Raw genomic sequence first — 12662 nt, forward strand, 5'->3', positions numbered from 1 at the left:
TTTCACACCCCCCACCCTGTCTTGTGATGAGCCTGGAACTGGGACATCAGGGGTGTCCAGAGGGAGGAGGTGAGTGAGGTTGTTTGGTTTAGAAGCAACATATGGACCAAAAGGATTAACATATCCCAGGCACTGCCCAGCTCTGGACAGTTTCAAACAAGGTCTGAGGTTTGGTACATGGAGACTTCAGGCTGCTCAGCCCCATGGCAACCCCCACTCCAAACCCTCCCCCTAACCGTTTATTAAAGACAAAGAAGGAAAAACCGTCCCAGCCTTTGGAATGTAAAATATCAACTCTAGTAAGTCTCTGTGGTAACAACTCCACTTCCCTTTCCCTGGAGAGAGTTTTAATAAGGGAGCCCATCCCTCTGGTCTGACAGCCCCTTGGATGGTAACACAGACGGCGATAACTGTCCTTTTGGGGAAGAGAGAAATTAGTTGAGATGGGCTGGAGCTGCTCTTGTTGCTGTTAAAGTCGGATCCCATTTCGTCCCGGGTGGTGTTTGGCATTCACCGACATTATCCGGGTCCCTCTCTCTGGCCTGGTCTGGTCGAGGCAGGATGTCTCAGAAGTAGGGCACAGAAGGTCGGGGGTCCCAGGAGACGATGGGGCAGTCAGGGCAGTCGCCACAGTGTCGGTCACTCCAGGAGCCAATTTTTCTTCTCAAAGTCGCTTTCATTAAGGCCCTCACAGGGGTGTGGTAGGCAGAGTGGGTTTTTGGTCACCAGTTAGGCCTAGTTTCCAACACACCAATGTTGGGTCACACTTTGTGTGGCCCAGGCATGATTTTAACCCAGTCCTTGAATTGTATCTGCAGATCTTTTTCTTTGGACTAATTCAGTCTGTCTCTCTTGTACCATTGCCCGTGCATATGTAACCCAGGCCAGCTTGGGGTGGCGCTCTGTCCCCCTCCAGTGGCAGCTAGACCAGCTAGTGATTGATGAGCCTGCGACAGTGTTAGCCAAGAGAGATGCATCTTTTAGCTCATGGAGTAGAGGCTCATGCATTAAGCTCTAGAAGTCCCAGGTTTGTTCCCATGGTGGGGGATGATGGTGCGGGGGGTCTGTCGGCATTACAAGTAATGCACTTGCTGGCTGACGCTATGGTGGGACAGTGTGCCATACCAAGCAGGTGTGTGTGTGTGTTACAAATCTATCATTCTAGGTGACTGAAACATCGTATGAACTAACACTCCTTGTTCACGGATGAACTCTCACTTAGGATAAAACCCACAGGGGAAATTATCACCAGAGAGACCGCGATGTGTAAAGAGCCAGCCAGCGCTGAATGCAGCCAGAGCCCCTACACAGCGACACCAGGGGTTGTGTTATAAACTGCTTCGCAGCACAGTTTCCAAGCCAGTGCTTGATTGGTAGTGAAAGAGGTGCCAGGACTCTTTTTTTGGCTTTTGTTTTGTTTTTAACTTTCATAACAGATGCAGCAAGCCCAGAGGTGCTGGGGCTATGAACTCCCAAGTCGAGAGGTGCTGGGGGTCAGCCCTGGCACAAATTAAGCGCTGTTCCTAGCCCTGGACCAGGGGCTGGAAAAAGGTGTGGGGTACCAAACTGTGACAGGCCAGCAACACTAACAGCCAGATGTCAGTATTTGCTACCAGTGGCAAATTGTGCTGGGGAGCAGTTTATCACCTTATATGTGCCAGCTCTGAGCTGGCAACAGACAGCTCCAACCAACACAACACAAGAAAAACCTTTCCTCCTCCCATGGGTCTCTCTACCCCCCTCCCAGCCCCCACATCCCGACTTCCACAGCTGATGCAGAGGATTGGTTGCTCCCCTCCCGTGTGATAGTTAAATAGACACAGTAAATACAACAAACCCTCCCAAGGTCTCAGCAAGGTTTGGGAACAACAGACTTTGCAGCTTGGATGCGTCAGTAACAACTCCTTAGAGACAGTTGGGCTGATACCGGCAGCGAAAGCAGGGTGAAAACCGTTCAGGATCGCACGTTACTGATTCAGGTGCTTCTGCGAATGTATCACCCTTTTAGCCTGATTCGCCAATGTGCTCAGGGCACACAGATTGACGAGAACTGAGCCAACTCCAAATCAGTGGATTGGCTTAAAAAAGCAAGAGATTTAAAGCGAGGATGAAGTCTGGGTTCTGTTTCTTTGCCATCTGGTGTAGTCGGTGGTCAGCGGAGGGCGTGTTCTCAGTGTGTGCTGTCCCAGCTTCAGGCGGGCACGCAGCAGACCTCGATCGAACGGCTCAAAAAGACACAGACTCGGTTCCATAACGAAGGCTCCCAGCCGGGTTTACTGCCAACGAAGCCCCATCATAGCACCCGGCTGACTTTATGGAGATACTGAGACATGGATGCCCATGACAATGGACTCGGCTCAGTGAACGGCAGGATTTTACATTTCCTCCTTGGCCGGACGAAGACACCCTCTTCTGAAACCCTTCTTTATACCTGAATACAAACAAGTTACGTATTGCCCCACTTACATGGCTAGTTACCACTCTCTGACATGGTCAGTTACTACCTTCACCTTGTGGCACCTTGGAGACTAACACATTTATTTGGGCATAAAGCTTATGCCCAAATAAATCTGTTAGTCTCCAAGGTGCCACAAGGACTCCTTATTGTTTTTACCTTATAGACTCATAGACTCATAGACTCTAGGACTGGAAGGGACCTCGAGAGGTCATCGAGTCCAGTCCCCTGCCCTCATGGCAGGACCAAATACTGTCTAAACCATCCCTAATAGACATTTATCTAACCTACTCTTAAATATCTCCAGAGATGGAGATTCCACAACTTCCCTAGGCAATCTATTCCAGTGTTTAACTACCCTGACAGTTAGGAACTTTTTCCTAATGTCCAACCTAAATCTCCCTTGCTGCAGTTTAAGTCCATTGCTTCTTGTTCTACCATTGGAGGCCAAGGTGAACAAGTTTTCTCCCTCCTCCTGATGACACCCTTTTAGATACCTGAAAACTGCTATCAGGTCCCCTCTCAGTCTTCTCTTTTCCAAACTAAACAAACCCAATTCCTTCAGCCTTCCTTCATAGGTCATGTTCTCAAGACCTTTAATCATTCTTGTTGCTCTTCTCTGGACCTTCTCCAATTTCTCCACAGCTTTCTTGAAATGCGGTGCCCAGAACTGGACACAATACTTCACCTTGTACATGTTGGTTTGCTCAAGAGATCTGTATCCAGCACGCTGACCTTATCTTTCTGAGCGAGGTCAGTGTGTTCCCATGTCACCTGCTGGGAGTGCGTTTCCACCATGACCTTGTATTGGGGTGTTCTGGCATGACACTTCTGAATGTGTTTACATGAATACTTAGTACCTAGAAATGCTTGTGTTTGTGCAACACCAGTCCTGTTCTGGCCAGGCTCTGTGAGCTTGCAAGCAGGCATGTTTTCTAGCAAGGCCTGACTTCTGCTCACAGCCTGGTTTTTGCTAACTTTGCTTTATGTCACCTGTGAGCGTGCGACGCTGCAGACATGTGTTGTCAGATGCTGGGTTATGATTTCTGCTAATGACTGAGTGAAGGCAGGGCCTGGCACAGTCTCTTTGTATAATGATGTGCTACAAATGGGGCAAGGAGCACCTAGAGCAAAACATGGGTACCTCATAGACTCTAGGACTGGAAGGGACCTCGAGAGGTCATCGAGTCCAGTCCCCTGCCGTCATGGCAGGACCAAATACTGTCTAGACCATCCCTGATAGACATTTATCTAACCTACTCTTAAATATCTCCAGCGATGGAGATTCCACAACTTCCCTAGGCAATCTATTCCAGTGTTAGGCAATCTATTCCAGTGTTAGGCAATCTATTCCAGTGTTAGGCAATCTATTCCACCTCAGCATACCTCCCTTGATGCTACAGGTGTTGAAACTGACTAAACCAGAGAGGAGAGATTTAAATTACCCAATTTAATCATGGGTTCAATCAGCACATGGGGAACCTGCATTTACATCAACTTGACTCCTGTTGTCCTTTTAAATTCTATTCCCTGAGAAAGGTTGGGTCCACTGCTTACTTTGTGCCAGGGCTGGGCTCTGGCTCCTTCAGGCTCGGCAGTTCATAGCCCCAGCACCTCTGAGCTTGCCAGGTCCTTTATGAATGTAAAAAAAATGGCTTGAGCCCCGGCACCTCTACTGGTTGGTTCTCATTGACTGGCATGGCCATTACAATGTCTGTGTGGTTATTTCCAGCTAGGGTGACCAGATGTCCCGATTTTATAGGGACAATCCCGATTTTTGAGTCTTTTTCTTATATAGGCCCCTATTACCCCTACCCTCGTCCTGATTTTTCACATTTGCTGTCTGGTCACCCTATTTCCAGCTCAATGCAGCCTTAATTGTGCTCGATTGGATAAGAGTCATTGGAGCAGAGGGATTAGAATGTAGGTCTTCGATCTCACACGTGAGTGCCCTACCACCAGGCTACAGACACATTCTCACTGTCTCTTACTCTCTGCTTCCTCCTCCCATGTGACTCTTTAAGTAACTATACAGTGTGGAACAATTGCAATAGAAGAGACTGAGGGTATGTCTACACTGCAATTAAACCCTTGGGTCTGGTCCAGGTCAGCTGACTTGGGTTTGGGCTGCAAACCTGTGGTGTAGAGGTTTAGGCTTGGACTGGACCCTGGGCTCAAGGACCAGTTTTGAGCCCCACGAGCCTGGCCAGGCACAGCTCTGCATCACGTCTTTTATTCTGGTGTAGACGTACACTACGGGAGCCCTACAGAAGAATATTCCATAGCTTGAGTAGCCACCTGAAGGGTAGGAGAGCCCTGTTCCAATCCTTTCTCCCCACTGGGTGGGACTGGATCTAGATCTCCCACATCTCAGGCAAGTGACTTGCCCAGGCTGAAAGTTCTGCCTCCTCCTCTGGGCTTTGTGGAGCACGGCAGGCGTCTAACTCATTCTCAGACCACTTTGGAACCCAAGGGAGCAGATTTCAGAGGGGGGGTTAAGACACGAGCTGCCATACTGGGTCAGACCTGGCCATAGACACCACTCAGCCGCTCAGATGTAGCTGCCTAAGTGTGTGAGGGGCAGGGCTTAGGACACACCCCTGTGGTCAGCATTGCCCATAGGCTGGTCTACGTAGCTACCCACCTAACACACTGGCTTTTGTTGATCCCATTCCTAGGTGCCCATCTCTCCCCGTGTATCGTACAGGGAGCTGAGGCAGCTAACTCAGGATTGGTGGATGGCCAGGTTGTTCCTGTGGTTTTCTAGGCACCTAAAAGTTAGGCGTTGGGATGCTTGGTGTCACATCGCCTATGTGCCTGTGCAGCTCTGGGCCTGAGGGCTTTTCTCCAAACAGGGGGTGCATTTTGTACTGGCCCCTCTCTGGTTTCTGCAGCGTTGCAGTGAGGCTGACTGGGGATCCTGGGACTGCTTTAATCAAATTGAGACCCAAGCTCTCAATGACCTAAAATGGAAAACACATGGGCCAGTCAGCACAGTGGCCCCAGTATCAGTCATAGGGGGATTTAAAACAGAATTTATTTTAGGCTGCTGCCAGATTATTCACATGCTCCTAGTTAAACCACATGCATATCGCAGCTGTTGTCAGGAATGCTGAAGGCCTGGGAATTGGGGCGGGGGAGGGGACACGGATTGGCCTTTGGAGGAGGCAACATGGGTTTATGGGATGCAGGGTTGGAGGAGGGGGCTTTGATTTGTGTGTGGGGGGGAGTGATATCTCCATCCCCCAGCCCAGCTGACCAGCCGCAGCATCAGTCATCCTCTTGGCCAAAAAAATCAACATGAGACAAAGATAAGCCAGAACTCACAATGGCTTCAAAGTCATGGGATTCTTTGGGTGTGGGGTGGGGGAGGAAGGACCATTTCTTCTCAACCTCCACTATGAGCACCGTTCCCTTTTCTCTCCTCTCAACCTAGCTCTCCACCCCGTCACAGACGCCTTGTACTTGGTAGGGCATGGGCTGCTCCTAGCAAGTCAGGCATCAGCTCCGGACAGGCTACAGAGCTTTCTTTAGAGAGAAGTCATAGATGTGTTTTCCATAGATGCCTTTAATGCCCAGCTGGGTATGGCGGAGGTTAGCGTCAATAACGTATATTATGCACAGTGCCACCTAGTGATAGGACAGTGGAAGAGGATGACATTCCAGGGTGGATTTTACAACCATATAAAGATCTCACATGCCATCACGATGAGTGCAGCAAAAATAACCCGATGGACAGAGCTATTTTTCCTGGTAGACGCATTCTAAGAGAACTACTCAGCATTTGCAGCTTCCCAAGCTAAACTTCAAACTGATGTTCTCTTGTAAACTCCTCTATAAAGTTTTATATGAAAGCTCTAGGGCTTGTTAATGCGATGCTCACACCTGCATTCATTAGCACTTTTTCCATGACTTTAATGAGACTACTCATATGAGAAAGTATTGCCCAATGTAAAGGTTCCACAATCAAGTCCATAATTCTATATCGGTAGCAACTGTATGTTTGCAGTCTTTCCCAAAGAAACTGGTGACTGAGGGAACATGGACCAGTATCAGAACTGTTGTCAGGTTTCTCAGCTCATATTAAATGAGGTAATTGGTTTCTAGCTTTTGAGGTTGTGTGGAAAACCTTGAAAGAGTATCCTCAGTGTAACCAACACAGTGACATCTTCCTGAGTCTTCCGAGAGCCTGAACTGATGGCTCTGAAATAGTGGAATGGCTCTGAGTATAACCAATGCAGCAATGCTGCCTGAATATGCAGAGAGCCTGAACCAATTGCTCTATGGGGGGGGACAACTGACCATTCATCTCAATGGGGTGCTAACTCCCAACCCCACTGCTCAGGGCACCCTGTTGACCCCACTCCAGCATGGGGCTGTGTGCGTGTGGTAGATAGGGAGGAGTACAATGTCCCCCTCCTCCAAACACAGACACCTCAGCTGCTGGATTGCCATCTGGGGAGTGGAGTGGGGACTCCTTGTTACCCCTGCTCTCCTGATGGGATAGTGATCCCTGCAGTTGCTCCTGCCCTTCGGAGGAGACAGAGAATCCCAGCCTGCCCCTAAACCAACGAGGCAGGGTCCCCCAATCCAGCCAGCACACCACTGTTGTGTGCCTGATCTCTGTCACAGCAAGAGGAATCAGAGTAGGGCACAGTAGCCATTGCGGGGCAGGAAGGGGACAGGTTCTGTTGGGCCTGGATCACCTTAATCCAGCCCTGTGCCATTGTGTCACCCCATCCCTCAACCCACCTTACCCATCTAAACGCATACCCATCCATGCCCCCTGTGCTGCAGAACCGTGCCAATCCCATGGCTGAGGATCCTTAGTTTGGTCAGTGTTTTACAATTCAAATTCCATCTCAGCATGGGAATTTCCATCTCAAATCAGGCTCTTGTTCCACTGACCTCACCAGGGCTGGGTTCCCATTCCCTGTTCCTGTTTGGATGGAAGAACCTACTGAACCCTGTCATGTAGGCAGACGGGACATCAGGGCCAGGATGGAATTTCTGGTCAGAAAGACCTCCCCCCCCAGCCCACTCATTATAGCCTGCTGTTTGGGGCACTCAGCTGGGATGTAAGAGACCCCAGCCGCTCCATCTGACTGGGAGCAACAACCGGAGTGAAGGTCTCCCACACCCCAGGTGAGCGTCCCAACTGTTGGGCTATAGGGTGTGTCCTTCCCCCGCACTCCCATGGGAGCTTGTCCACTTTGTATAAATAATTAAATCGTTATTGGAACAGGGACTTCAGACTAGATCTCCCACAGCCCAGGTCACTGGCCATATGGGGTATTCTAGAGTGGGTCTTTCCATCTGTCTTTATGCATATAAAATTATGGGGTCTAAATTAGCTGTTACCCCTCAAGAAAGAGATCTTGAAGTCATTATGGATAGTTCTCTGAAACCATTCACTCAATGTGCAGCGGCAGTCACAAAAGCAAACAGAATGCTGGGAATAATTAAGAAAGGGATAGATAATAGGACAGAAAATATCATGTTGCCTCTATATAAATCCAAGGTACGTGCACACCTTGAATACTGCATGCAGATATGGTCACCCCATCTCAGAAAAGATATATTGGAATTGGAAAGGTACAGAAAGGGACAACAAAAAATGATTAGGGGTATGGAACGGCTTCTGTATGAGGGAAGATTAATAAGATTGAGACTTCTCAGCTTGCAAAAGAGATAATTAAGGGGGGATATGATAAAGATCTATAAAATCATGACTGGTGTGGAGAAAGTAAATAAAGAAGTGTTATTTTTTCCTTCTCATCACACAAGAACTAGGGGCCACCCAATGAAATTAATAGCCAGGTTTAAAACAAACAAACAAAAGGAAGTATTTCTTCATACAATGCACAGTCAACCTGTGGAACTCTTTGCCAGAGATGTTGTGAAGGCCAAGACTGTAACAAGGTTCAAAAAAGAACTAGATACGTTCATGGAGGATAGGTTCATCCATGGCTATTAGCCAGGATGGGCAGGGATGGTGTCCCAAGCCTCTGTTTGCCAGAAGCTGGGAATGGGCTACAGGGGATGGATCACTTGATGCTTACCTGTTCTGTTCAATCCTTCTGGGGTACCTGGCATTGGCCACTCTCGGAAGACAGGAGACTGGGCTAGGTGGACCTTTGGTCTGATCCAGTATGGCCATTCTTATATTCTTAATCTTTTCTCTCATATTTTCTAAAATAATTCCAAAAGGGCTCAATTTCATCCTGATGAGAAACAGGAAAAATTTTCAAAAATCGCAAAAATTGTCATGAGGTAGGAAAACTATTCCCCACCCAGGTCTGCTTCTCCCATCAGCCTTTCCTCTGTAATTGACCTTTGTGGAAATGCTTTTGTTCTTTCCCCCAGTGGGTGGGGTGTCCCTTGATCTGTGTTAGACACCTGCCGCCCCCATCACTGTAACTGCCTCAGGACAGCCCCTGAGATAAAAAGGAATATATCATGGTCATTTTACAGGAAGGGGACAGAAACTAAGGGACTTTTTTTAACCTAGACTACATGGAGTCTGTATTAGAGCACAGAATTGAACTGGCGTCTCCCAAGTTAGTGCTTTAACCTCTGCATCATCCTTTCACCCAAAACTCCTCTCCCCTCTCCCTAGGGCCTAACTAGTCGTGACTGAGGGACAGGCCTGCAGCATGAGAAATGGGAATTTCACACAGCACCCTAGAGATTCCCAGCATGCAATGCTACGCCCGAGGGACCTGAAATATTGGACTACTGAGTATGACATTTTTATGCATGGGAGAGTTCTAAGGTCATTGTTAGTGGTTCCTAAAATATCTGACATACAATTCCTCTCTGCCTCTCATTCAACTGGATTCAATGGCTACTAAAGTGTCCACCTTTCCAGGAAAGTTATAGAAAGAGAATTCACAGCATATTCTCATGGGCAGGTGAGTAAACCCCAGGCTCAGTGAGGTCAGCCCCCAGTCCAGCTCACCCCTTCTGCCTAAGGCCCTGCTCCTCCTGCCCCCTTTTCTCCACAGAAGCCCAGAGGCCCCTCCACCACGGCTGCCAGTACCCTCCAGTCCACCTCAGTGCCTCCAACCCGAGAGGGCCAGGAAAATCTCTGAAAACCCACTACCCCCATTGCCCTGGGGCCCTGCTGCCTCCTCCAATCTCCAGTCCACCCATCGCCCCAGGCCGCCACTTCCTTCCCCCAGCCCCACAGCCATTACCCCTGGCCCCTACTGTCTCCCCCTCTGAGCCCAGTTTTTGATAAGTGAGTGGGTGACAATCTGTTGTTCTGTTCAGTGTGTTCTGATCCCGTCCTTGTCACTACAGTATCTAAAAGTGCCAGGCCAGGTTTGTATTAAATGATACAACTGACAGCAGAGTTTGTTTTTCCTCTCATCCTCTTCTGGGGGGCGAATTGTGTGGGTGGTGGAGTGGAGGATTTTTCTCTTATCTACAGCCTGATCTGTGTTGATACCAGAGAAAGCAGATCAGAGTGGAAGGAGGAGAGTAGCAAGGGGGTGAATAACACATTTTCCAGTTCATTGGCCATATTGAGAAGTCAGAGGGGAAAAATGTTGGGTTGGACTGAAAGTCTCAAAACAAAAAAATTGGCAAAATGAAAAGCAAAAAAAAAAAAAAAAGTTGGATTAAAGCATTTAGCTCGACTCAGAATTACATATTTTGTTTTAATTTCAAGGCTTTTTTATTGTTGAATTTATAGAACTAAAATGAAAGGAAATTTCTGTATGGAAAAAAAAGATACTTTGAATTGACGATGTCAAAACAAAACGTTTTGATTTCTTCAGAATCTAAGGGGGTTTCTCGCTCTTCAAAATGAACAATTTGGCGAAATCAACATGAACTCACAAATTTCAGTGTCGACTCATCTACTTTTTATTGCCAAAATTGTTTGTAATTGAAACATTTCGCCTAGTTTTAAGGGGGAGATTTGTGCTGGTGCCTAGGGGGATCCACACCTGTTTCAAAGCAGCCCCCCAAGAAAGCTCTGCCCAGCCCTGAGGTGCTTTACCATTAAGGCAGAGGGCTCCCTTATGTCTGAGAAGCAGAGCTGTTACTTGTGATCCTCATCTCCGAACTTTCAGCTCCTTCGGCTACCCTGGGCCCATGCCACGAGTGCCTTGAAGATAAGGATCAGGGCCTTGAACCTGCTTGGATATTCCATGGGAAAGCAGCACAGAGTGCACAGGACAGGTTTTCACCTGCTCCCACTTGTCTCCCACAGCTTCTTGCAAAAGAGCGGGGCTCATTGTGGTGTATTTGCACAGGGCTGGTGACTACAGATGCTCCCATATTAGTAATCTGCCTCTGATCCTGGGCCTCACCCCACCGCTCATTGAAGTTCTTAACAGCCTCCTGTGAGGGACCCGAGCCCCAACCACACACAGCCTGGGGGTGGGATCTACACAGCATAGGCACAGTTCTTCCAGCCTCCCCCACCTGCTATCCTCTCCCACCCTTAGGCACTGTCACGCTTGGACAACACGCGTCCGATTCCACCGCTGCCGAGTGTCAGCAGCTATAGACACTGTGACTGGATTAGCTTCCTCAAAAGTGTTTGTGTCCCAGGCTCTTTGCTATTCAAATCCCGCTCAGCTAAGAAATTTCCATCTCAAACGAGGCTCTTTTTCTATTTGCCTAACTAGGGCTGCTTTCCCTGTCCCAGAGGCTCTGTCTCTGTTTGGCGTGAATGCAGTATTTAATATTGATTCAGCCAAAGTGGGCCCCATTCACCCCTGTCCTTGCTCCCTGACTCTCCAACTGGACTACATCTCCCATAAGGACAGACTGAAAAAATTGGGTTTGTTTGGTGTGGAGAATGGAAGACCAGGAGGGCTGATAACAGTCTTCGAGTACGTAAAAGGTTTTTATGATGAGTGAAGTGACTTGCACAAAAGAGACTGTGGGAGAACTGGGAATAGAACCCTAGAATCATAGAATATCAGGGTTGGAAGGGACCTCAGGAGGTTCTAGTCCAACCCCCTGCTTGAAGCAGGACCAATTCCCAACCAACTCATCAAGCCGGGCCTTAAAAACCTCTAAGGATGGAGATTCCTTAAGACTTCTCATTGTTCTCCTTATCCACTGAGGATGGAACAAATAGCCTTGATCAATCGGTCCTTCAGCCCTCATACAGATTGCGCCATTCATAACACATCTTCCATTCTTCTCTGACCCTGGCCTTCCTTCTCCATGTGCAGCCTTTCCACAATAAAATCTTCCCCTCTCTTTGGAGGTCGGCCGAGTGGTGGTTTCAGTTCCCGTGGATACCACTCGGCGACAGCTGCAGTCCATGGATTGTCAGGGAGCCTCGCTCTATGCCCGGCCCATCACATTTTACTCTACCTGCTTTTAATAAAGCTTTCTAACGGTCAGGGTGGTTAAGCACTGGAATAAGTTATCTAGGGAGGTTGTAGAATCACCAGCATTGGAGGTTTTTAAGAACAATTTGAATAAATACCTGTCACGGATGGTCTAGATAATACTTAGTCATGCCTCAGGGGAGGGGGCCAGACTAGAAGGCCTCCTGAGGTCTCTTCCCATCTTACGATTCTGTGATGCATATCAGCCACAGGACTTTCATGATGCCCTGCACTGGCTCAACAAGAGAGGAGGCCATGGTGCATCATGGGAGATGTAGTCCAGCCAGGGAGCCTGGCCTATAGAGAAGAACAGAGGCATGAAGCACTTGAACTACAGCCCCCACAAGGCATTGGGGTAGCATTTCTGAATTGAAATGCTTGGTTTTCACCTGTGAATATTTGGGTTTCGATTTTTTCCACTAAAAAAAAACGAATTTTTCATGGAAAATTTTTTTTCTAACCAATTAGAGCAGTTTTGAGTGTTCATGGGATTTGGGTTGTAGGGAAGTTGTGGAGAAAGAAAGTTATGCAATAGGACAGGAAAGGCTCCAGATTTCTGGAGCACTGGGAAATACCAGCTGTGATTTCCTGCATTGCATAAAAGTAACACATTTCATAAGGCAAATATTATGCAAAAACTGAAATAGCCCACTGATATTTCTAGAGGGATGGATTTAACATCAAGACACATTCCATGTGCTACTTACAGCCCTGATCCTGCAAACACTCATCCATGGCCTTTCTGTCTATCAGTAGCCTGCTTGACTTCAAAGGCTGCTCAATGAATCAAGTGACATACTGTACTTGCATAAGTCTTCGCAGGATCTGTGCCTATGAGCAGCATTTTC

The sequence above is a fragment of the Gopherus evgoodei genome, unplaced genomic scaffold (assembly GCF_007399415.2).
Source record: "Gopherus evgoodei ecotype Sinaloan lineage unplaced genomic scaffold, rGopEvg1_v1.p scaffold_32_arrow_ctg1, whole genome shotgun sequence".
Taxonomy (NCBI): domain Eukaryota; kingdom Metazoa; phylum Chordata; order Testudines; family Testudinidae; genus Gopherus; species Gopherus evgoodei.